Below are 23349 nucleotides of genomic sequence, written 5' to 3'. Positions count from 1 at the left end.
ACTATTTGGGAGAAAGTTACCATATGCAATCTGCACTGAAGGAGTGAGGAGTTACGTTCCACCTTCTTGAGGGCAGAGGTTCCAAACATTATTTGATAGTCTTCTGCATGGGAAATTTGTCTATTCTCTCTTATTTATTTCTTTATTTAGTTGTTTTTTTAATATCAGTATGAACTCATGAATATTTATTTTATTCTTTGGGTTCTAATCCATTACCACTTTATTTTACTGCTCAAATTGTTCTAGCTTTGGCCATAGGAAACTCTTTTGGTTGACACTTGTGCCCCTTACACATACCACATCACTGTGCATGTGTGTATTTTCATTTTGTAAATTTTTTTGGAGTACTTCATTACTTTCTGACATTACAAAGTGCTCCAGGATCATCTTGCCTATTTTCTGTTTTGGTCCTAGCCTCAGCATTTCTCCCAGAAGCCCTGGTTTCTTTTATTGGAGGATGGTATTAGAAACCAAGACCTGTCTGGGTGACTCAGGTTTATTTTCCACACTACAAATTATCTGTGAAATAGTGACTGAACAGTAATGTGGAGAGGAGAAGGAAGTCTGAGTTCCCATATATTTCCTACTTATTAACTGCAGAGCTCAAATAATTTAACCTCTTGGGAGCTTACCTTTCTCATCAACAAAGTGGGTGTAGTATTGCTTACCCTGTAGGGTTGTTGTGAGAATTTGGAAAAAAAAATTATAATGGTTCTGGCATGTAGCATCTGCTCAAAAAGTCATTTCTATGGAGCGGTAGGTCCATATGGGTGTCACCACCCCAGAGTTGGCTGAACACCAAGGAAAATAAATGTTTAATTTTTTAATTGCATAAACAAAACCATATTATCCATGAAGGAAATTAAAAAAGGAGGATGTTTTACTTACAATCCTACTACCCTAACATATGTTCCCCTTTAGTCCCTGTCATTATGTACTTATTTTAAAAATATTTTCATCACATTGTATATAATAGAAATAATGTTTTACTGTTGTGTATCCAGCAATAATAAAATAGCAGCCCTTACTCAGGGCTTATCTGGTACTCAACTCTCTACTTGGATTATTACAATCTCCATTTTATATTTGAGGAAACTGAGGCACAGGGGAGGTTAAGCCCTTTCCACAGGGTACATAGCCAAGGAGAGAGAGACAGGATTTGAACCGAAGCCTGTCTGATGCCAGAGCTTGAAACCCTTAATCATTATGTTGTATTTTCCTTTTTATGCAGCTACACATACATAATCACATGTACACACAGATGCATATGTTTTCATTTCTTTTTTTTTTTTGTTTTCATTTCTTTATGCAGCATATACTAAGCATCTAGCATGCCACAGGCATTGGATGATGTTGGTAATGAAAAAATGATTTTTTCATAGTCGCTTTTTTTTAAAGTGCTCAGGAGTTTATAGGAGATGTCACATACAGACAAATGACTGCAATGTGATGCTCTGTGTAATAAATGCTGTTGGAGGATACAGATTTCCGTGTTTGGAAAAAAATCTGTCCAGTGACACCAGGAGGAGTGTGATGGAAGGGGTGACATTTGAACTGGGACTTGAAGGTTGGGCCAGATTAAAATAGCTTTGTGGATAGTAAAGGCATTTCAGCCAAATGAGATAGTGAAAATAAAACTGTAGAGGCTTGTGATAGATTAGGTCACTGAACAGCAGGTATTCATTTTATTCCCCAGACCGCTTTCTTGCATGGAGCATACTCCCCTATCCTCGGTGACTTTGGGCTTGGCCTTGTGACTTTCTTGAGCCAATGGAATATGGATGGAAGTGTCATCATGCTATTTGTGAGTCCAGGCTTCTATCTGGAAAGAGCATGTCTCAGATTGCTTCTTTAGCCTGGGGCCTGGAATGACAGTGCACATGAAAGCCAACTTGAAAGTGGCCTGGCGTGACTCCAGCCTGGCCCAGATGAGCCCAGCTGACATCATGAAAACTTCAGCAGACATGCAAACCTGTCAGTGCAAAATAAATGCCAGTTATTATAAATCCCTGAGATTCGGGGTTGGGGGGTGGTTTGCTATGCAGCACAATCTCAGCAAAAATCTGATTAATACAAGACCAGAAAGGATGGGCCAAATTAGAAGAGAAGGTAATTGTCCAGTTTGGCTGAAGATTACACATGCATGTCTGCACCTGTAAAAACAGAAGGATTTTTTTAATAAATGTATTTTTTATTGGTGTTCAATTTGCCAACGTACAGAATAACACCCAGTGCTCATCTCGTCAAGTGCCCACCTCAGTGCCCGTCACCCAGTCACCCCCACCCCCTGCCCAAAATAGAAGGATTTTAACTTAAGACATGAAAGTGAGTAAAATGACTCAGATTTTTGGTTGCCAGAATAGCCAAGATGATTTTACAGACATCGTAAATAGGATTTATGAAAAATCTACAAAGTTATGAACCTGGAATAAAAGCACAAAGTGTCTTTGGTACTTTTTCTTCTCTCCCTTGTCCCTTTTGTGGGACCCAGCACATGTCCCACATTAGGGACATGGGTCTTCTCTCATAGGACCTTATCAATTGAGTAAGATAGACATATACACAGAAAACACAAGGGGAGTTCTTGCAAATGGGAAAGCTATGGGATTTAAGGAAAAGGAGGAATCCGATACCACTTTAGTTTAGTGACATAAAAGACATCTAGTAGCAAGGGGTTTACCATGGCAGTATGAATGGTACAATTCATTCATAAATACCTTCTCTTGAGGCCAGGTGGTTACTAAAGGTTCTCTACTCTCTCTACTTTTCCACCTTCAGGATCCAGGAATATAAATGCATATTGTTGATCGACAAGCCACCTGAATGCTTAGCCCAAGGTAAAGCCCTGGTGGGAGGAAACAAAATATTTTAAAAGCAAAAGAAGTATGGAAGAAAACAAATTGAGTGAATGGGTGGCTCTGTGGGAAAGGACCACGTGGGCATGGCTTTTGTGAAAGCCCTAGGATCTAGAACGGGAACATGCTGGGGCCAGCGTTGGGTGGAATGAATAGAGAGGTCTTTCTTAACTATCTGCTCCTCTGGACTCGGGTTGGAAGCTGTCTGTCCAATTTCCTTCTGATTTTGCTGTGCTTTGCTGTCTGTAAGACATTTGGTGATGGGCAGTGCCATCCTTGTCTCCTACTCACAAGTCACCCATATATCATCCTGCCCAAAGAGCTTGTCTTCTCTTTGCCTTCAGGACATGCCCTTGGATGGTGTGTCTCCTTTATGAGACATACTGGAGCCATTACTTTTCAGCAAATGGATTCCATACGATGGAGTACATCCACAACCATAACTTCCCTTTGGCTTAAAGATAAGGAACAATTTGTGACCATGGTACATGATTCTGAGGTGTTTCTAGCACTGCCTCAAGCTCTAGTGGATCAACCCTTATTCTGTCCAGGGTGGGCAAGAGAAACATAGCTCCTCCAGCTGAGTTCTAATTGAGAGGCTCCAAACCCCTGTACTGGTGCGACCAGAGGGACCCTGACTGTAGTCATAAACCGGCTCTGTAGGAAGCCTTGCCACTTAAAGATCTACAAAACATAGTTCAGCAACATTTGTTAGACACTTGCTCTTTGATAGGCATTGTAGTAGGCATAGCAAAGGGCACACAAAATGAATAAGACCACTCCTCTCCTCCACGGGGGTTTATAATTTAGTGGAGAATTAGATAGGCACAGAAGCAACACAAGGATGTGGGAAGCTGAGTATTAAGACGAGTTTGAGCATGGGCCAAATACAGAACCACCCAGCCTCTAGGTTCAAATTGGAACACAATGTAACAGAAATCCTGTCCTGGCCACATGGAATGTCAAGAAGCAGTCCGGATGGAGAGGACTGATTTAAAACATTACCTAGCAGGGTGGTCAAAGCTGAGGTATCCTACACTGGTTTGGGGAGAGAAGAACAGATCCACCTGGATAAAATTTCCTCTTTTTAAAGCCTCACTTCAGCAATTTTACTTCCTAACTTCCTTTTTTTTGTTTCACTTCCCAGAGGCACTGTTTAGGAGGCCTCCAGAACATTCTTTGCCTGGGGAATGAAGGCAGTATGATTCTAGTGGGCCTCAGATCAGCGGGTTTATAGTTTTAAAAACAAAACTACTGCACTCACCATGAGCTGGTTTGCCTTTGGACTCAGTAGAAGTGAGGACCCCTACTCTTCCGCCATCTTGCCTTTCTTGGATTCAGTGGAAGTGAAGGTAGCTTTCCTTTCCTCTAAGTAAAAGTTAGCCTTCTTTCAGCTTCAATGAGTACTCATCTTGGAGATCTGGTAGCAAAATACCACTTGCTAATGGTTCATTCATTTTTTCCTTAAGTGGAACAGTCTTGGAAGACAAGCCTGGGAATTTGGCATATAGGCTGGGAAAACAGACAGGGATTTGGGCAGCAGCTGTTTTTAATGTGTTTGGAGACTACATATGTACTATGTAGAGAACACATTGCATTCGGTAAGATCATAAAATATGCATGTGAGTGTGGTAAGAACATGACAATAAAAATGGTGCTGCCAACACAGTGGGAACACTTTGTTATGCTGGCTCAACCCTGTGGCTCCATGTCTCAGAACATGGCAGCCAGGCTATATTCGTTAGAGCTGAGATTTGTTGTGTTCTAACACCATAATTCTCTGTCTTTTCCATATGATTAATATACAACACTGACAGAATTGTTAGTGATAACTTCCAATGTCTGCAGAGAACTCAAGGCTGCATCCTAGATCTATGGAAATATTTAAGGACGACATAGTTAAGGACAAAATCTTTAGGTACAGGTAATTTGCTGAAAAGAAATAAAACTTTGAGAGGGGAGGGTCAGTGGTATCATCATTAAAACTACATGAGGTAAGCAATCTCTTGAACTCTCAGGGCACCTAAAAAGCCCTCTTTTTATGTTAATAAACTTTAAATTTTGACACAGTTTTAGATTTACAGTGAAATTCCAGAGATAGTACAGAGAGTTCCCTTAAAATCCCTCAAGCTGGGATCCCTGGGTGGCTCAGCGGTTTGGCACCTGCCTTTGGCCCAGGGCGCGATCCTGGAGTCCTGGGATCGAGTCCCACGTCGGGCTCCCGGCATGAAGTCTGCTTCTCCCTCTGCCTGTTTCTCTGCCTCTCTCTCTCTCTATGTCTATCATGAATAAATAAATAAATAAATAAATAAATAAATAAATAAATAAATACATCTTTAAAAAAAAATCCCTCAAGCAGTCTCAACCTTCCCTAATGTTATGATCTTACAGTATCATGTTCCCTTTGTCAAAAATAAGACACCAATACTGATTCACTACTATTAACTCTAGACTTTGTTTGGATTTCGCCAGTTTTTCCATTCATGTCTTTTAATCTGCTCCAGGATCTAATCGGGGTACTATATTCCATTTATTTGTCATATTTCCATAATCTCCTCTGGTCTGGAACAGTTTCTCAGTCCTTCCTTGTTTTCATACCTTACAGTTTTGAGGAATAGGAATAGGAGTATTTTGTATGATGTAAAACAAACAAACAAACAAAAAAAAGCTGTGTTTTAAGATGAGGCCTGAAATTCTCTTGTTTGGGAGAAATCGATTAGTGTTGGGAGGCCTGAGAGGAAAACTGATGGATATCAGGGGAGAGAAGGCATGGAGAAGGATACTGTACCTCCCCTCACTCTCATCTGCTCAGGGTGAGGAAGAGCACCAGAGGACTGTGGGTAGTCCACTATATTTGAGAGCTATTCCTGGAGTCAGTGGTGTAACCCCACAACACATCAGAGTCACTTGGGAGCTTTTAAAAATACTGATGCTCAGGGGTGCCTGGGTGGTTCAGTCAGTTGGGTGGCTGATTCTTGATTTTTGGCCCAGGTCATGGTCCCAGGGTTGTGTCAGGCACCAGGTTCAGCGTGGAGTTTGCTTGTCCCTCTGCCTCTGCTCCTCCCCCTTCTCTCTCTCTCTCTTAAATAAACAAATTCTTAAAAAAAAAAAAAAAAAGATGCCCAGAATTCACCCCAGACCAATGAAATCTGAATTTTTGGAAATGTGACTCAGACATGGGTAATTTTTCAACAGCATAGCAGGTGATTCTAGTGTGCAGCCAGCACTGAGAACTGCAGACTTAGCAGTAAAGAACATATTTGCCTAAGTACCCTCGACACAGCCATGGAAAAGGTGGAGGCCCCAGCTATGCCACTAGGATTTGGGGTTTAAAATCTTGGCAGAGTATTTTTCTCATAGATCTAATTGGCTGTATTATTCTACTGACTTTTTTCTCAACTAGCTTGAAAACTGTGTGCTAAGGAGTGGTTTTGTGCCTGAAATCATCAGTCTGACATGAGGCTAAAACAAGTGAGTTGTGGAACTCTATTCCCTACTTCATTCATATCCTGCTTTCCTGCTTTTAGCTATCTAGTGATTAGAGCTGACTATTTGGAGGTGCTAATCTATCACACAGATAAAGATACTGGACTGGGAATCAGGAAGCAGGTTCTAAGTTTTTTTTTTTATGATAGTCACACAGAGAGAGAGAAAGAGGCAGAGACACAGGCAGAGGGAGAAGCAGGCTCCATGCACCGGGAGCCCGACGTGGGATTCGATCCCGGGTCTCCAGGATCGCGCCCTGGGCCAAAGGCAGGAGCCAAACCACTGAGCCACCCAGGGATCCCTAGTCTTACGGTTTTAAAAGCCATTTGACCATTGGCTAGTCAAGTCATTTAATTTCTCTGGAACTCAGGGCACTCACAGAAAAATGAAGGGTTTGAAGTAGGTCACTACTGAGAGCTCATCTGTCTCTAAAATTCTATGATTCTCTTAACTCACAGTTTGTCACTTTCTAAATATTTTGAGTGAACCACTTAATCTTAGGCCTCATTTTCCCATCTGTGAAATAGGACAGGGATGCCTCACCTCAGGGTCACTGTGGGCACTAATTGAGATCCTTCTTTGCAAGGTGCTCTTCAATCCTAGCTGTAATGTTTTCTGAAAAGGGGGTGATTGTTCCCTCTCTTGGAGATCATTGTATCACTAGTGCATCTCTTTCACCCACTATGTGAGTACCTCCAAGTACTCAGTAAGTATTTGTGGACTGAGTAAATGGCATAATTTGAAGATTAAACGTAGTCAACACAGCAGTAGGTTGAACAGTGGCTTCTCATTAGAGTCACCTGAGGAGCTTTAAATATCATAACTCTTCCATTGCATCAAAGACCAATCAAATTAGAAATCTCTTGGGATGGGATCCAGATGCTATTTTTTTTAAGGTTTCCAGGTGATTCCCTGGACTGAGAACCACTGTCTTGCAAGGGCCAGTTCTTCTTGCTCAGCAAATTGAAGAAACAGAAGATGGCTGCCCAGTCCTTGAAGGATAAGCACTGTATCTTTATTTCTGTCTCCATCTACCACAACACTTAGCACAGGTGCATGGCAGGAGCTCAACATGAATTTGTTGAATTGGATGGGCTTAAAAAAATTTCCAGCTCACCATTTCTTCCCTCAGCCATGTCACTCACTATGGGATACAATGTGAAGAGCAGGTGAAGTGGAGGGTTCTAATGTATGTTCCCCCTCAACCAGAGTCTCACTACAACACAGGGTTATTTTTTTTAATTTTTTAGGGTTCATACTATTTAATGAGTCTGGTTTGAAATTGAGCCTCCCTCATTCCACCCCCACTCTGTGGCCCCACGCTGGTCCAGCGATGCAATCCTACAGCAGATCAGTGTGTGTGTGTGTGTGTGTGTGTGTGAGCTGGAGAGCCAGGTAGGTGTCAGCATGAAGGTGGTGGTGTTTTCTGTAGCTAGAGTCACTGTGAAGAACCTGGCACACGTCACTGCTGCAAGGTGTTTCACCCACTGACCAGAAGGCATCAGATTTGATCTCACTCCCTTAGGTTCTCATTGCTTTATTTATCTTCATGCTAAGAACATAGTTTTAAAAAGATTCTGAGATGCTCTCCTTATTATTAATACAGGTGCTTACTTAGTTCCAGATAAATACAGAGCCCCCCTCCCTTTTTTGAATGTGTTGTAGCTTTATATGAAGCTAATGGAGCAAGGCAATGCTCAAACGTCAAATTAAACTGCACAGCTCTGTAATCACTCAGACTGACATGGCATAAAAGGATAATTAGTAGTTCATTACATGGAACATTGTTTGTTCAGCTAAATTGATTTCTCAGCTGCCCATGTTTTCTGTTTACTTAGTAAGCGCTCCACTGCACATTTTTATTTGAGAGCTAGGAAATCCCTTTCCCTGAACTTTTTTTTTTTTTTTTTATCAGTGTAGTTTTAAAATATAATTTGCTTGAGCTAGGTGAACCTCCGAATGACACACAGGTGTATGGTAACAATTCTGAGTGTGGATTGATGCTCGGAACATAAAGCCGGCTGTGGTCAGAAACCTGTGAGACTACCTAAAGGCCGGAACATACCCAGTGGCTTTGTACCTAGAAATGCTTTTGTGGCTGTTTGCTTTTCAACTTAAGAGTGAACTCCCCTCTCAGAAAGGGAGGGAGGGAGAGCGAAATTGGAATAGACACCTAATCCCTTGCTGTTCAAAGTGGAAATTTTCCAACAAAGTTTTTCTTAAACCCTTCATGTTGCCTGTTAATGCCAATATAAAGGAAACAGTGGCTGTTTTAGGATTTCCTGCAACCCTGTTCACCATCGGCAGGATTTAGAAAAAAGGCTAAATGCTAGCTTTGAAACTTTCTGAAATTGCCCCCTTACCAAGATAATGTGCATTTGCTAGGTAGGTGTAGTATAGCTATCCATGGCACATGCCCCTTGGTTCTTTCCATATCCTTTGCACTTCTCTCTGGCAAGTGAGGCAGCCACAGAGATCTTTCTGGACAAATATAGTCATTCAGATGCGTGGTCTTTGACTCCATCAGCATCTACCTCCTAACATGCAGCTCACCTGGGTTTTGCCATTGGCTCGCTTGGCTCAGCTTGGCCAATGGGTTAATGCATTGAACTAAATGACCTTGGAGTTTTGATAGCTGCAAGGAGAGGAGAGAGGACAAGTCTGCAGCAAGTTCAAGCCTTGAGCGATGTGTCAGGCTGAAATCCTGGGCAACATGTCAGGCTGAAAGTTCTGTCACAGAGAAGTTTGTTTCCCAAAAGATTCTCAAAATTAACTAGGCTTTGCTAGTCCTTGGAGGAACTTAGAAATCTGCTTTTGGTTAGACATCTACATCGTCTGTATTAAACGGAGAAGGTGAGTCTTTGAGAGGGGAGGGAAGGACTTTTGAGGCCGGGCAAAGAAAAACTCAGTGGCTCACTCTGGTTAGGTATTCTTTTAACATAGACTCTGGTTAAGTATTCTTTTAAAACAAATATTCTTTCAAAAGTAATAAAATTCTTTTAGTGTGCAGCTGGGGTTCACGCTAAGGGAACAAAAAAGTGTATTAAATTCCACAGCAGCCAAGTTCTGGGTTTCTTTCCTTGGCCCATTAGAGGGCTTTTATAACATAAACACAACATATTGAGCAGGCGTCTCTCCCTGATATTAATGGGAGGAAATAGAGCCTGCATGAATGCAATCCATGGATAATCCCCAAGGCTCACCTTCGCTTTTTGATTTAATCTTCTTTCCTAGCAACGTTGTTAGGTGCTGGACTCAGAGTTGAAGGTATACACAGAGGAAGAGCATCCTGACTTTTGAAGAGAGCATGGACATCCTCTAGTTGTATTCTTAGCACACAAAAACCCAGCAGAAATGTGAAATTTGAAAATTTCAGTTTGCAATACCATTTCAAAGGTTTTTCTCTACAGACAGTAATTTGGGGGTCAAAGTCCCAGGCAGGCCATTCCCTTGTAGGCTTTGAATGTGGAAACCAGTCAGTGTGAAGATCTGTGGTTACCCCATTATAGAGTGGGACCTTGCTCTGGTTAAAACAACGATAATGAATGTGCTGTTGTGAACTGCAGCCCTGCCTTGTGGCCGGCACCATGCTATGTATTTTACCTCTGCCACTGTAGTATCTTCCTTCCCGGCTATAACTGCGGGCTGCCTTTCCCTTCTTGGGCTAGCCTAGTACTCTAAGTAACGACAACTGGGTGGAGACCAGTATCAGACTGGCCTTTATGCCTGAGCACTACCTGGTGCTTGCCCACCTGTCTATCCTCTTTACATCGTGTAAAACCCTTGGTTTCTCTTGGTTAGGGTGTGGACCTTCTGACTCCCCTCTGTCATCCCCTATCTCATTTCTCCTATTGCTGTTTTCCCTAATTTTTGTCAATCAGATTAGCTGTCATTGATACCTCTGCCCCCCAGTCTCTACCACTAATGGGGAAATGTGGGCTCAAACCCAGCCCAGTCCCTAAGCTGATGCCACAAAAGCTGAATGCATGTAAGCAATCCTCCCCAACTTGCTCATGCAGCAATTCTATTAAAGTTCTATTGGTCAGAACTGAATTATCTAGATGTTTTGATGCAGACCTCTGGGTTTTTGTTTTTCACTAACTTCTTGGCTGCCAGAGATCCAGGAACTGCTTCTCTAAGGGCACGTCCTGGGCTTCATACATCTGTCTCATCAACTACATTCAGGAAATTCAGCTGTGTGGTCTCCCTTCAGGGAGGCTCTTGCATTGGCCCAAGACACAGGGCCAAGACACATTCTGCCCAGATGGCTCTTGTGGATCCCTGCTATAGTCACTTTTTAGCTTCCTTCACACCAAAATCACTTCATTTTTCTCCTCTCTCACTAGCTGTTTCTTTGCCCTCTCTTCCTAGCCTCTAAGAGTTGGGGAGACTGAGACCAGTGCTGGGCCAGCCTTATTTCTTTTCCTGCTCTTTCTTTCCTTCTCTCCTCTGCTTAGGTGCCCCTCCTACTTGGCTCCATGGTTCCAAAACCCACCTGGACATGCTGATATCTCTCCATGTAGTATTTCCTAGTCTTGACCTTTTTTTCCTAAGCTCTAGACTCATAGCCAAATGCCTAATCAGCAATTTTGTGTATAATAAGGCATCTTTGACTTACCAGGGCTTAAAATTTGGGATTTCTTTCCTGAAGCCTGGCTTGCTCTTTCCCTCCTCTAAGTTAAATAGCTGCATCCAGTTGCCAAGGCTAAAAACTTAGGAATCATCCTTGGCTATTCTCTTTTCCTTACCTCCACATCCAATCCATCAGTGAGTCCTGGAGCTTCCTGTATTCAAGACATATTTCCAGCATGATAGCTTTCCTCTAGCTTTAAGCTACAAACTATGGCCATACCTTCCTAACTAATCCTCCCTGCTTCTGCTCCAGCCCCCTGGTCTATTCTTAATAGAGCAAGAGGAATGCCCTTTCAATAACAAAATTCAAGATTGTATCATTTCCCAGTTTAAAAACTCCTATGGTGTTGACTGTGCTTAAAATGATATCTAACTTCATATGGCCCACTGGCTCACATGATCTAACCCCTTCTCACCTTCTGATATCATTTCACACTTTCCTCTATTCCTTGGAATTCCCACAGCAGAGCCCTTGCGTTTATTGCTCCCTCTGCCTATTATACTCTTCCTCATATCTTTGCATGATTGTGTCTGCCTCACACTTCAGGTGGCAGCTCAAGTACCGTTTCAGAAAGACCTTTCCTGGACTTCATCTGAAGTCACTCTCAGTCAAATCATCCTGTATCATTCCCTCTCTAGCATATATCACTCCTTGACTTCCTAAAAAAATATTTTTGGATCGCTTACTTCTTGAGGATAGGCTCAATGAAGGCAGAGCCTTTTGTTTGGTTGACAACTGAATCCCCTGTTCCTAGAATAATGCCTGGCATGTAAAAGGTGCTCAGTAAATATTTGTTGAATGGATAAAGTCCAGCATCCCTGGCTAGACTGGAGAAGAGTCTCATCTTGCACCTGTTAACACTCATGTCCCTGATCTTCATCTACCAATACCTTTGGAGCTGGTTTTCTCAGCTTTTGCTCTGCCCTGTCTTGCTGTGTGTGGCTAAGAGAATTATGAGGTCTCACTCTTGAATCCACAAAGCTGAGTTACAAGAGCATTGCCCTCCCATTTCTCATTGGAATCTTCTGGCTTTTCATCTTTGCTTCAAGCTTCTGAGACTCTGGACATCTGCTTGAATCACTGCATGGATGACTTTGGCTTGTCAAGGCCTTACTTTCTCCCTGATGCTGGCCTAAACCACTAGGTCTTGCTTCATATTCTCCAGGGCCAGCTGCTTCCCACAGTCCGGAGAAGCAAGGCATCAGAGGAAGCAGTTTGAAGCTAAATCCCAGCAGAGCCTGAAGAAGGCAGATTGCCTTTCCTTCTCAAGGGGCATGTTCCCTTGCAGTCATATTCTACAGATATTCACCACCACTTCCCTGAGGCATTTCATTTCGAGTCCCCTTGACCCTTCCTGGGGAATAATGTCCTCATAACTGAATACCTTAAGGCCCATAAAAATGCAAAATCTGGTGGTAATATAAACCAAGGAAAACAAATTTACAAGAGTCCTTGCTTGAGACGCAGTGTAAAGCACTGATATGGGAAAAGAAGGGTAATAGAAGCCTTAAAATCAAAAAGGAAATTCCACTCTGATGTCCTATCTATTGTTTGGCTCTTTGAGAGTAGATGTGAGTACCTGAGTGTAAATAATTTCCATATATCTGTACTCCAATTACTAGTTTATAGATGAAGTATGGAAGTATAGGTGATGTTTATATTTTACTTTAATGAAAACTTATAAAATGAGTAATAGTTATTTGAGGACCTAGAATAACTTTTTTGGATTTACCTAGATGATTAGGCCAGAAACACATTCAGAAAATTATATATATATCTCTCTAAAAAATCTAATAATATCTAAAATATATCTCTCTGAAAGAACAAAGTGCTAGTTCTGCAGCACTTCAACCTGTCAAGCAAATATATATGAACATGTTTTTCTTTTGAAAGGCATATTATTATGTACCCAATAAATCAAAATAAGCTCCTCTGAGTGACTTACATCTGTCAAATAAATAAAATTCAATCCCACGTATATATATCACCTGTTATACAAATCTAACTTGGGGACAAAACCAACTATGTTATGCAATGCCTGTAACAACAAAAATTTAAAAAGATGTTTATAGGGGCATCTGGGTGCTCAACTGATTGAAACTCTTGGTTTCAGCTCAGGTCATGATCCCAGAGTCGTGGGGTTGCGCCCCATGTCAGACTCCCCACTAAGCATGGAGTCTGCTTGAGATTCTCTCTTTCTCTTGCCTTCTGCCTCTTTCCTCACTTGAGTGCATGCTCTCTCCCTCTAATATAAATACATTTATATATTTACTATATAAATATAAAAAAGGTATACAGTAAAATAAAACAATATTTGTTTTTTAAAAGATTTTATTTATTCATGAGAGACACACAGAAAGAGAGAGACAGAGCCACAGGCAGAGGGAGAAGCAGGCTCCACACAGGAAGCCAGGTGTGGGACTCCATCCTGGACCTCTGGGATCACACCCTGAGCAGAAGGCAAATGCTCAACTGCTGAGCCACCCAAGCATCCCACAATATTTGTTTTTAAAAGGAATTATATTCCATAATATTGATAATTTAACCATTCCTCTATTAATGGACATTTAATATGAATTTATTATGTGATTATAAACAATGTTTATATATGTATCCACAAGCAAATATTTCTATAAGGTTCAGTTTTTAAAGTGAAATTACTGGTTAGAGAGATTATGCAAGGTGCCTAGTAGCTCAGTTAGTTAAGCATCTGCTTTTGGTTCAGGTCATGATTTCAGGGACCTGGGATCAAGCCTCACTCAGAATCCCTGCTCAGCGGGGAGTCTGATTCTCCCCTCCCCCCACTCTCCCCCGCCTCTCTCAAATAAGTAAATAAATAAAATCTTTTAAAAAAGAGATTATGCATTTTTTAAGATTTTATTTTTATTTTTTTGTATATCTTTTTATTGAAGTTCGATTTGCCAACATATAGCATAACAGTGCTCATCCCATCAAGTGCCCCCTTCAGTGCCCATCACCCAGTCACCCCAGCCCCCCCGCCCACCTCCTCTTCCACTATCCTTTGTTCATTTCCCAGAGTTAGGAGTCTCTCATGTTCTGTTTCCCTCTCTGCTACTTCCCACTCATTTTCTCTCCTTTCCCCTATAATCCCTTTCACTATTTCTTTATTTTTTTTTCCCTTTCACTATTTCTTATATTCCCCATATGAATGAAACCATATAATGTTTGTCCTTCTCCGATTGACTTACTTCACTCAGAATAATACCCTCCAGGGCAGCCCTGGTGGCTCAGCAGTTTGGCGCCTGCCTTCGGCCCAGTTTGTGATCCTGGAGACCCCAGATGGAGTCCCCCGTCGGGCTCCCTGCGTGGAGCCTGCTTCTCCCTCTGCCTGTGTCTCTGCCTCTCTCTCTCTCTGTGTCTCTCATGAATAAATAAATGAAATAAAAAAAAAGAATACCCTCCAGTTCTGTCCACGTTGAAGCAAATGGTGGGTATTTGTCATTTCTAACGGCTGAGTAATATTCCATTGTATATATAGACCACAGCTTCTTTATCCATTCATCTTTCGATGAGATTTTATTTTTAAATAATCTCTACATCCAACATGGGGCTTGAACTTATAACTCCAAGATTAAGAGTTACATGCTCTAGCCAGCCACGTGCCCTAGATTGTGCATTTTAGTTGATAGATACTGTGAAATTTAAGCTCCAACTAACATTGCGTGAAGTTCGTAAGTTTATACTGTCTTCACTACTGGATTCCTAGCTTTGTTCATTTGATGAGTGAACAGTTCTCCCACCCTCTTTTTTATAGTTTTATTGAAGTATAATTGACATACAACAAACTTCACATGTCTTTCTGTGTGTGTGTCTTTGTGTGTGTGAAAACTATCACCATAACCAAGCTAATAAACATTGCTATTACTTCTAAAGTACTTTCCTATAATTTGTACTTCCTATAATTGTAGGAACAAGTATACAATTATACAAGTATAATTGTACTTTCCTATAATTTGTACTTTCCTATAATTATACTTTCCTATAATTCCTTACATCTCTCCCATCCCATCCCTGCACTGTCCCCAAGCAACTACTGATCTGCTTATGTCTCTATTCAATTTTCTAGGCTTTTATTTAAATGGAATCAAATAGTTTTCTTTTTTTTTGTCTGGCTTCTTCCACTCAGCATTATTATTTTGAGGTTCATTTATGTTGCTGTGTGTGTCAATATGCCTATTTATTGCTGAGTAGTATTGCATTGAATGGATATACCACACCTTATTTTCCATTCACTGGAAATTGTTCATGGATATTTACATTTGTTTTCAAATGTCTTGGCTGTTAGAATTATGTGTCTCTATGCTTTTAAAAATGGTTGAATAGTTTTCCAAAGTGCTTGTTAACATTTTATATTCCCCAGTGAGAGTTGAACTACATCCTCTCTAATACTCAGTCTGTCAAATTTTTATTATCTTAATGGTTGTGCAGTGGTATCTCATTGCCATTTTAATTTTCTTTTCTCTAATGACTAATGATGTTGAGCATCTTTCCAGATGCTAATTTGCCATCCATATATCTTCTTTGGTGATGGTCTATGGTTTTATTCAGTCATTTGCATTCTTATTATTAATTTGTAAGAACCCTTTATATATTCTAGGTACAAGTCATCTGCAGGAAATATGTTCTGCAAATATTTTTTTCTAGTCTGTTGCTTATCATAATCATCTCCTCCTTTTTCTTTTTCTCCTTTTATAATAGCATCTTTTTGAAGAGCAGAAGTTTTAAATTTTGATGAAATCAACTTTATTGATTTATAGTTTGTCCTTTTGTGTTATATTTAAGAAATGTTTGCCAAATCCATTATCATTTGCTGGCGTTGAAGGTGGTAGTAGGGAGCTACAGTCCTAGGAATTAACCAGGCTCTAGAAGTTGGAAAAGGCAGAAAAATGAATTCATGCCTAATGCTTCTAGAAAGGAAAGCAGTCTTGCCAACATCTTGATCTTATCTCAATGAGGTCCACATCAGACTTCTAATATACAGAACTTTAAGATAATAGTATGATTTCATTTTGGTAAACCATTTACACACAATATGTGTATGTATGTATGTATACTGAACAGAGTGTAACCTCCTCCACTAAGATGTAACTATGGTATGGTCCTTGAAGCCAGGGACACTTTTATGTTAGTTGTTATGTCTCAGTGTCTATAACAGTACAGGGCAAATAGTTGGGGGAGGGGGAAGGTCAATGTAACTCATTAAATGGATTAATTAATAATCTATAATTCTACTACATTTATATAAAACAACTATATATATTATATATATATATATATATAGGTATATGTTATGACACATCAGCATATAGAATAGTGTTTGGGAGACTATATAGTAAACTGTTATCAGTAGTTATCTCTGGGGAAGGTATAGGATTGGGTAAAGGGGAAGTGAAAATAGACATTTACTATTACCTGATATACTTATGAAATTTTATGTTCATGTCATCATGTATTATTCTTACAAATAAAAATATTAGTAAAAGAATAAGTATTGTCTTAATTCTGATCAAACATCTTTAAATTTGATTTGAGGATCCTATGTTCTATATCATTAAGCACTATATTTGCCCATGAGATTTTAAAGGGACACAAATCAGTGTTAAACAATTAAAGCTAAAGACCGGTGAATATTATCAGGAAGTGAAAACCAGACTTGGAACATGGCAGAAATAAAATATGGGTGCATGGTGTATTTCATCATCAGGCTCTAGGAAAGATTCAGAAGGTAGTGTCATAGGGTGGGGTAGGTCAGTGGTGGTGTAATGCGTATCATGTGAGAAGACATTAGAAGTTACTTCAAAAGGGAACTGGTAATCTGGTATCCAGGAATGAAATTTAGAAACTACAGAAGAAAAATACACAATCCTTCTGATGAACTGAATTATGACTCATGGGGCAGCTTGGATGATTTTTGCTTGCTGAATTTTATGGCCCGGTAGTACATGTGGTAGTTCTCATATTTGGGGTCATTGTAAAGTTTCCAGATGACTCAAATTAGACTGAATCATTCCTTTTGATCAGCTCCATAATCAATATTGATTGTCAAAGGTGAATGTATCATGTAATGATTCAGATTTCATTTAAGAAGAGTTTATGGAATGTTTACAGGACATAACGATCTGGCATAGGCTTTGTCACAGATACAGAGACAATCAGGTATGGATCTTCTTCCCTAGAAACAGAATCCTGGGAGCTGAATCAAAACAGGAATGTAAATTTCCATGAAAGGACTAAGGTGATGAAGATACAAGATTATGAAGTCACGAAATAAGACAGTTATCAGTGGGACAAGGTGGAGGGGATGAATGAGAGAGCAATTGCAGAGGGAATAGAAATACCATGGCCGTTGACTGTAAGAAAACTGCCCAAACTGTTGGATTCACTGAGCACTCCAGGTGACTCTCTTGAAGGAGTGACTTTTGCAGGCTTTGCTTAGTCCCCAGTCCTGGACTATAAATACAGCTACTTATTAATGATAATACACCTGTTTATTAAAGGGTATCTGCAGCCTCTATGGAAAGCAAGGGAGCCATTCAAGGCTCTGACCTAGTCGGGACAAGTCATATTTTACTTATTTATCTCACTCACCAGCCTGGGAGGTCCTTCTGGGAGAGGATTCAGAGTTCTCTCTCTAGTCTAAGTGTCTTACACAGGGCTTGGTATATAGCAAACATTCAATTGTTTCTTGAATTGGACATAAAAGTAATAATTGGTGGTTAGGAAGAGAGACTATAACCAATAAATAAGCATTCTAACCTCTTTGATTTGTCTAGTAGTACTGAGCTCCTGATGACATGTGATATTCATTTTATGGAAGGCAAAACTGGGGTTGCATACATCCATTGTATCTGTTGGGTTAGTAGGCAGACTTCTCCTGGATAACCAGAAGAGCAGGTCTTCCTGTATTGGAACTCATCCTAATTTTCCGGGGATATAGATTGATTATGATAAGGTGCCTCATCCCAAGGAACTTAGAGTCTGGTGAGAGTGCATTGGCTATACTAGTTGGATGTAGAAGGAAACTACAACTTCTAAAGGGTGATACCCATGTGTATTAATCAGTGTGGGCTTGGTTATACTGTGGCAACAACAATCTCCATATTTCAGTGGTTCCTAAGGATGGTTTTTTGCTTACCTCACATGTCTGTTTTGAGCTGGCTTCAGCTACACTCCACATCTTCACTGAGGGACCCAGACTGAATTGATTATCTTTTCTACCTTGAACATTGTTGGTCATTGTGGCAGACGCATGCCCTGGCTTTTCTTCCTGGAAGTGACATATATCACTTCCCCCATTTTGTCAACCAGAGCAGGTCACATGGGCATGCCTGAACTCAGCGGCTAAGTAAATTCTACAGAAGGGGCAGTAAATATTGACAAGCAGAAATATAATCTATGACATCATTCCTCTGCAGTCTAATTTCTCAACTTTAAGACTCCAGGTCTTGGAGGAGAATCTTGAGACTTTAAGACATTTCTGGCAAACAAGGAATATGGTATAGGAATGAAGAAAATGTTCTGAGAGAAGCTGGGATTGTGGGAGAAAATTCAAATAAAGGAAGCATCAGGATAAATGTGAGAGGACTTTTAATTTAACCATATACCCAATGGGGTAGTTGGTAGGGATGGTTGTGGAGTCACGGAATTTTATTTTTCTCTGCAGATGATATTATCATATGCTTGTCACGACTAGGCTATTACTGTGAATTTTTTAAAAGAAGAAAAATGAAAAGATTTTGATCTAATGTCATCTTTATTTCAGAAAAAAGATAAGAACACTAATTGTTAAGACTGACAAAGATTTAATTTCTAGTTGCATTGAGAGGAAAAAAATTAACAGACTAACAAAATTATAACCTTAACATGATTGAACTCATTACTTTTGAAATGTGGAGCAGATACTTTGTGTTGGTTTTTTAGTTTGTTTATAGAACTGGAAATGACTTTAGCATGTTAATATTTTATCAAATTAAAATTAATATCATTATGTTTTGGGAATCAAAATGTAAATGTAATGTAAATGCCATTATATATGTTAGAGCATGTGCTTTGTTTTTTATAAAAATAATACATGTTTATTATCAAAATTTCTAGTAGCACAAAAAGTATGAAGATAGAAAAAAATTACTTATAAATAACCTAGTATAAAATTTGGTGAACGTTACTTCAGTTAACCCTATATACATCAATAGAGATTGACATATGAATTGATAGGGAATAAGCAGATAGGTAGGTAGGTAGGTAAGTAGGTAGATAGATAAATAGAAAGATAGACAATTTTATAAGAGTGAAATCATCCTATCAGCTATTAAAATATATTGAATTTTGTTCTAATTTACTAGAAATTGAGACGCAGGATTTTTGAATTTTTGACAAATGTTTTTCTTCTCAAGAAATATTACTCCCTTAAAAATCCTAAACTTAAAGATTTTGAAAGCCAAGAAGACATTTGAAGCATCACATTTTAAAACTGAAAGGTTCCATTTTCTACAGTGCTTACTGAGTTCCTGCTATGAAGAAGGAAGCCTTCATAGGCTTAAGTACTTCATAGTACTTAGGTACTCTTATCGTCCCTTCCTCTCTTTCCTTCAAAGTCATTTTTTTGTTCTGATTTTAATTTTAATATAATCTGAAACTTATTCCAATAGTGTAAGAACAGTGAGACACATTCCTATATACGCTGTATCAAATTTTTATACTTTGCCTCATTTTTATTCTTTTTATAATTTACACACATTCACATTATTTTTTCTAAACTATATTTAATACATAATTAAATATGTACTTCTGGAGACAAGAACATTTTCTTAAATAATCGCAGTGCTATTTTCAAAAGGAGGAAATTTAACATGGATGTTACACTATTATCTACTCACGCAGTTCATATTCAAATTTTGTCAGGTATTCCAATACTCTTTTTTACAGATCTTTTTCCTAGTATAGGATCTAATCTAGGATCATGCATTATTAGGCTATCATGTCTCTTTAGTCTCCTTTAATCTGAAGCAATTCTTCAGCGTTTTGTTTTTCTTGATTTTGACATTTTTGTGTTTAGGCCAGTTATATTGTAGAATGTCCCTCTATTTGGATCTGTCTAATGTTTTTTAATGATTTGTTTCAGGTTATGTGTTTCTGCTAAGAATACCACTGAGGTTATGTGCTTTCTCAGTGCATTATATTAGGAGGCACAAGTTGTCTGTTTGTCCCAACTTTGGTAATGATAATGTTGATCACATGATTAAAGTGGTATCCACCAGATTTGTCTTCTGTAAGGAATTTCTCTCTTTTTAATTGTGAGTGAAGTAATCAGAGATATTCTCACACTATTTAATATCCCAGGGCATCAAAATTTTGCCCATTAGTTTTAGCATCTGTTGATGATTTTCTATTTTTATCATTTCTTCTATATTAGTTAGCTTTCTATTACAAAGAAGAATTTTATTTCATCCACCATTTACTTATTTTTTCATTGCAGTTTGCACTTATATGGATTAAATTGTTTCTCCCTCACCACCCTGCAAAGAAATGTTGAAGTTCTAACCCCCAGTACCTAAGAATGTGACTTTATTTGGAAATAAGATTTTGCAGATTTAACCAAGTTAGGCTGAGGTTTTTTTTTGCAGATTTAACCAAGTTAGGCTGAGGTATAAAAAATTAGTAAGAACATAAAAATGCTGAACAACACTATTACCTGCTTTGACCTAATGACATTTATGGAACAGCCCCAAATTTCAGAATATATACTCTTTTCAAGTACACATAGAATATTTACCAAAATAATCTCTATATGCTGAAACATAACATGTCTCAATACATTTCAAAAGTTTAAAACTTTACAGGGCATATCCTCTAACCATAAAAGAAGTTAGAAATCAATAGTAGTAAGATATATTTTTTAATCCTTCAATTTACTTTTTTAAATTTAAATTTTGTTAGTTAACATGCAGTGCAATATTGGTTTCTGGAGTAGAGTTCAATAATTCAACATTTACATACAAAACCCAGTGCTCATCGCAACAAGTGCCCAAACTGTTCTCCAGAGTGACTGCACCAGTTTGCATTCCCACCAACAGGGCAAGAGGGCTCCCTTTTCTCCACATCCTCAACAACACCTGTTGTTTCCTGTGCTATTAATTTTAGTTATGTTATGTTTCAGCATATAGAGATTATTTGGTAAATATTCTATGTGTACTTGAAAAGAGTATATATTCTGAAATTTGGGGCTGTTCCATAAATGTCATTAGGTCAAAGCAGGTAATAGTGTTGTTCAGCATTTTTATGTTCTTACTAATTTTTTTTTAGTAGTTTTTCTCTCAGTGAGCTCTGTAAAATGTACAGAATACATTTTATTCTGTAGCCAGCTTTTTCCCAAGGAATAGTTTTTGGTATATATTTAAATGGGTTAAAATGTCACCATAAATCCCTTTACCATATCTTATGTAATGATTTCTTCATTTAGGTTTCACATAGTATTGTAAGTATTTTATTTCCTAAGTTCTTTAAAATTTAAATATATTTGATCTATTGCCTTTCTCTTTGAATGGCAACATGATGGATATAATATTCTTGATCACAGATATTTTTTCCCTTCTACTTTTTAGGGGAAAAATTTTGAATTCAGTCATTGGATGATGTTGCATAGATGTCAGAGGATAGGTTGGTATTTTTCTTCTTAGAGGTGACTTAATTTTTCTGTGATAAGGATTCTTTCTTTATCCTTAAAGTTCAATAACTTAATCAGGATTTGTCTTTATGTAGATGGTTTTGTGTCAATTTTTCCTGGAATATGATATGTCCTTTTGATCTTCATATTTCATTCTTTCATGTTAGTATTCCTACATATTGCTGACTTGTTTCTGTTCTTTTGGTTAAGTTCTCTGATAGAAGGGCACCAATTATCATTATGTGGCAAAGGTTTTATCTCTCCTTCACATCTAACGGTTTCTTTGTAATTGCTTTAATAGCTTGTCTTTTTCCTTTTACATTTAAAAAATACGTATTTTATATAGTATAACATATACATATATTTCCTTTATATGTAACATCCCAAGCCCTTCTTCTTTACATTAATTTGATATATTTTGCCATAAGCTTATTGTTTTTAATTTATTAGAGCTTCAAAGTTGTTATTTGCTTCTTAATCTGTTCATCTAGTACTTCTCTGTGTTTAATTACGTTGTACCATTCCACCTTTGAATAGATATTCTTTTAAGTTCTTTTGTAGATAAAGCTGTCTTGGGTATCTTGTACTTTGATAATATTTTCTGAGTTCTTCATCAGGCTTTTACTCCCTGGGATACCTGATACTTTTGAAAATTCTTTTTCTGTAGTATTATTACAAAGTTGTCATATAATTTCTTTTCAAATTACTCAAGCTTCAAGTGTCAAGCTCAGTCTAGTTCTTAATTTACTTTGACTTTTCTTTGACATTATTTTTCTCCATTTTTCAGTCTTTCTCCCTCTGATCAATGTAGGGACATAAGGTTGCTTTCTATGTACCTTTTTAAAAAGATTTTATTTATTTATTTTGGATACACACAGAAAGTCGGGAGAAGAGCAGAGGGACAAGTAGACTCCAGGCTGAGCATAGAGCTCGATTCTCAATCTCAGGACCCTGAGATCATGATCTGAGTTGAAACCAAGAGTCAGACACTTAACTGACTGAACCACCCAGGCCCGACATATACCTTCTTAGAGCCTGAGGGAATGTGGGTGGAGTAGGCCAACCTCCCTTGGTACCAAGCATACTTACTCCCAGGGAGCCCAGAGAACTGCTGCCTCTTTTGAGAATTTCCTCTATATTCTGTACAAGGATCCAAAGGTGTATCATAATCCCATGAGCTTCAGCTCATTCTCCAACATTCCACAGAACCCTGGGACATTCCAAGCTCAGGCCATTGCTTGTACTTAATAGAGGTTCAAGGGCATTATAAAGGAGATTGTACTTTTAGGAGTTTTTCCTTGGAATATTCTAGGGAGCTTTACTCATCTGAGTCTCCTTTGCTCCAAGAGCATTGTTAAAAAATCTCAAGTTTTTGCTGACATACTTTGTTTCATCAGTTCTGCTTTTAATAATTTCGAAGTTGTGACAGCAAGATTAGAAGTTGAGCTTTGATAAACCAGAATCTTTTGTTTTGTGACATCTGGGTGGCTCAGTGGTTGAGTGCCTGTCTTCAGCTCAGGGGGTGATCCTGGAGTCCCTGGATTGAGTCTCACATCGGGCTCTCTGCATGAAGCCTGCTTCTCCCTCTGCCTGTGTCTCTGCCATTCTGTCTCTCTCTCTCTCTGTCTCTCATGAACAAATAAATAAAATCTTAAAAAAAAGAATCTTTTGTTTCTTCCCTGGCCACCATT

At 38.8% G+C, this 23349-nt stretch overlaps 2 long non-coding RNA genes across 2 annotated transcripts in view; both read right to left on the bottom strand.

Annotated features, from left to right (window-relative positions):
* The window catches only part of LOC112662715 (uncharacterized), a 630650-nt gene that overhangs the window by 29505 nt on the left and 577796 nt on the right, over positions 1-23349 (bottom strand). The window lies entirely within an intron of this gene.
* On the bottom strand, positions 1366-22852 carry LOC112662788 (uncharacterized). Its single transcript, XR_003138828.3, has 4 exons — positions 22748-22852; positions 4120-4367; positions 2718-2845; positions 1366-1863 (listed from the first exon to the last, which is right to left on the bottom strand). It is a non-coding gene; the product is annotated as an uncharacterized LOC112662788 (long non-coding RNA).

Source organism: Canis lupus, chromosome 34, assembly GCF_003254725.2.
Source record: "Canis lupus dingo isolate Sandy chromosome 34, ASM325472v2, whole genome shotgun sequence".
Taxonomy (NCBI): domain Eukaryota; kingdom Metazoa; phylum Chordata; class Mammalia; order Carnivora; family Canidae; genus Canis; species Canis lupus.
Note: the sequence above shows the minus strand (reverse complement) of the source record. Positions and strands in the feature narration are given on the sequence as shown.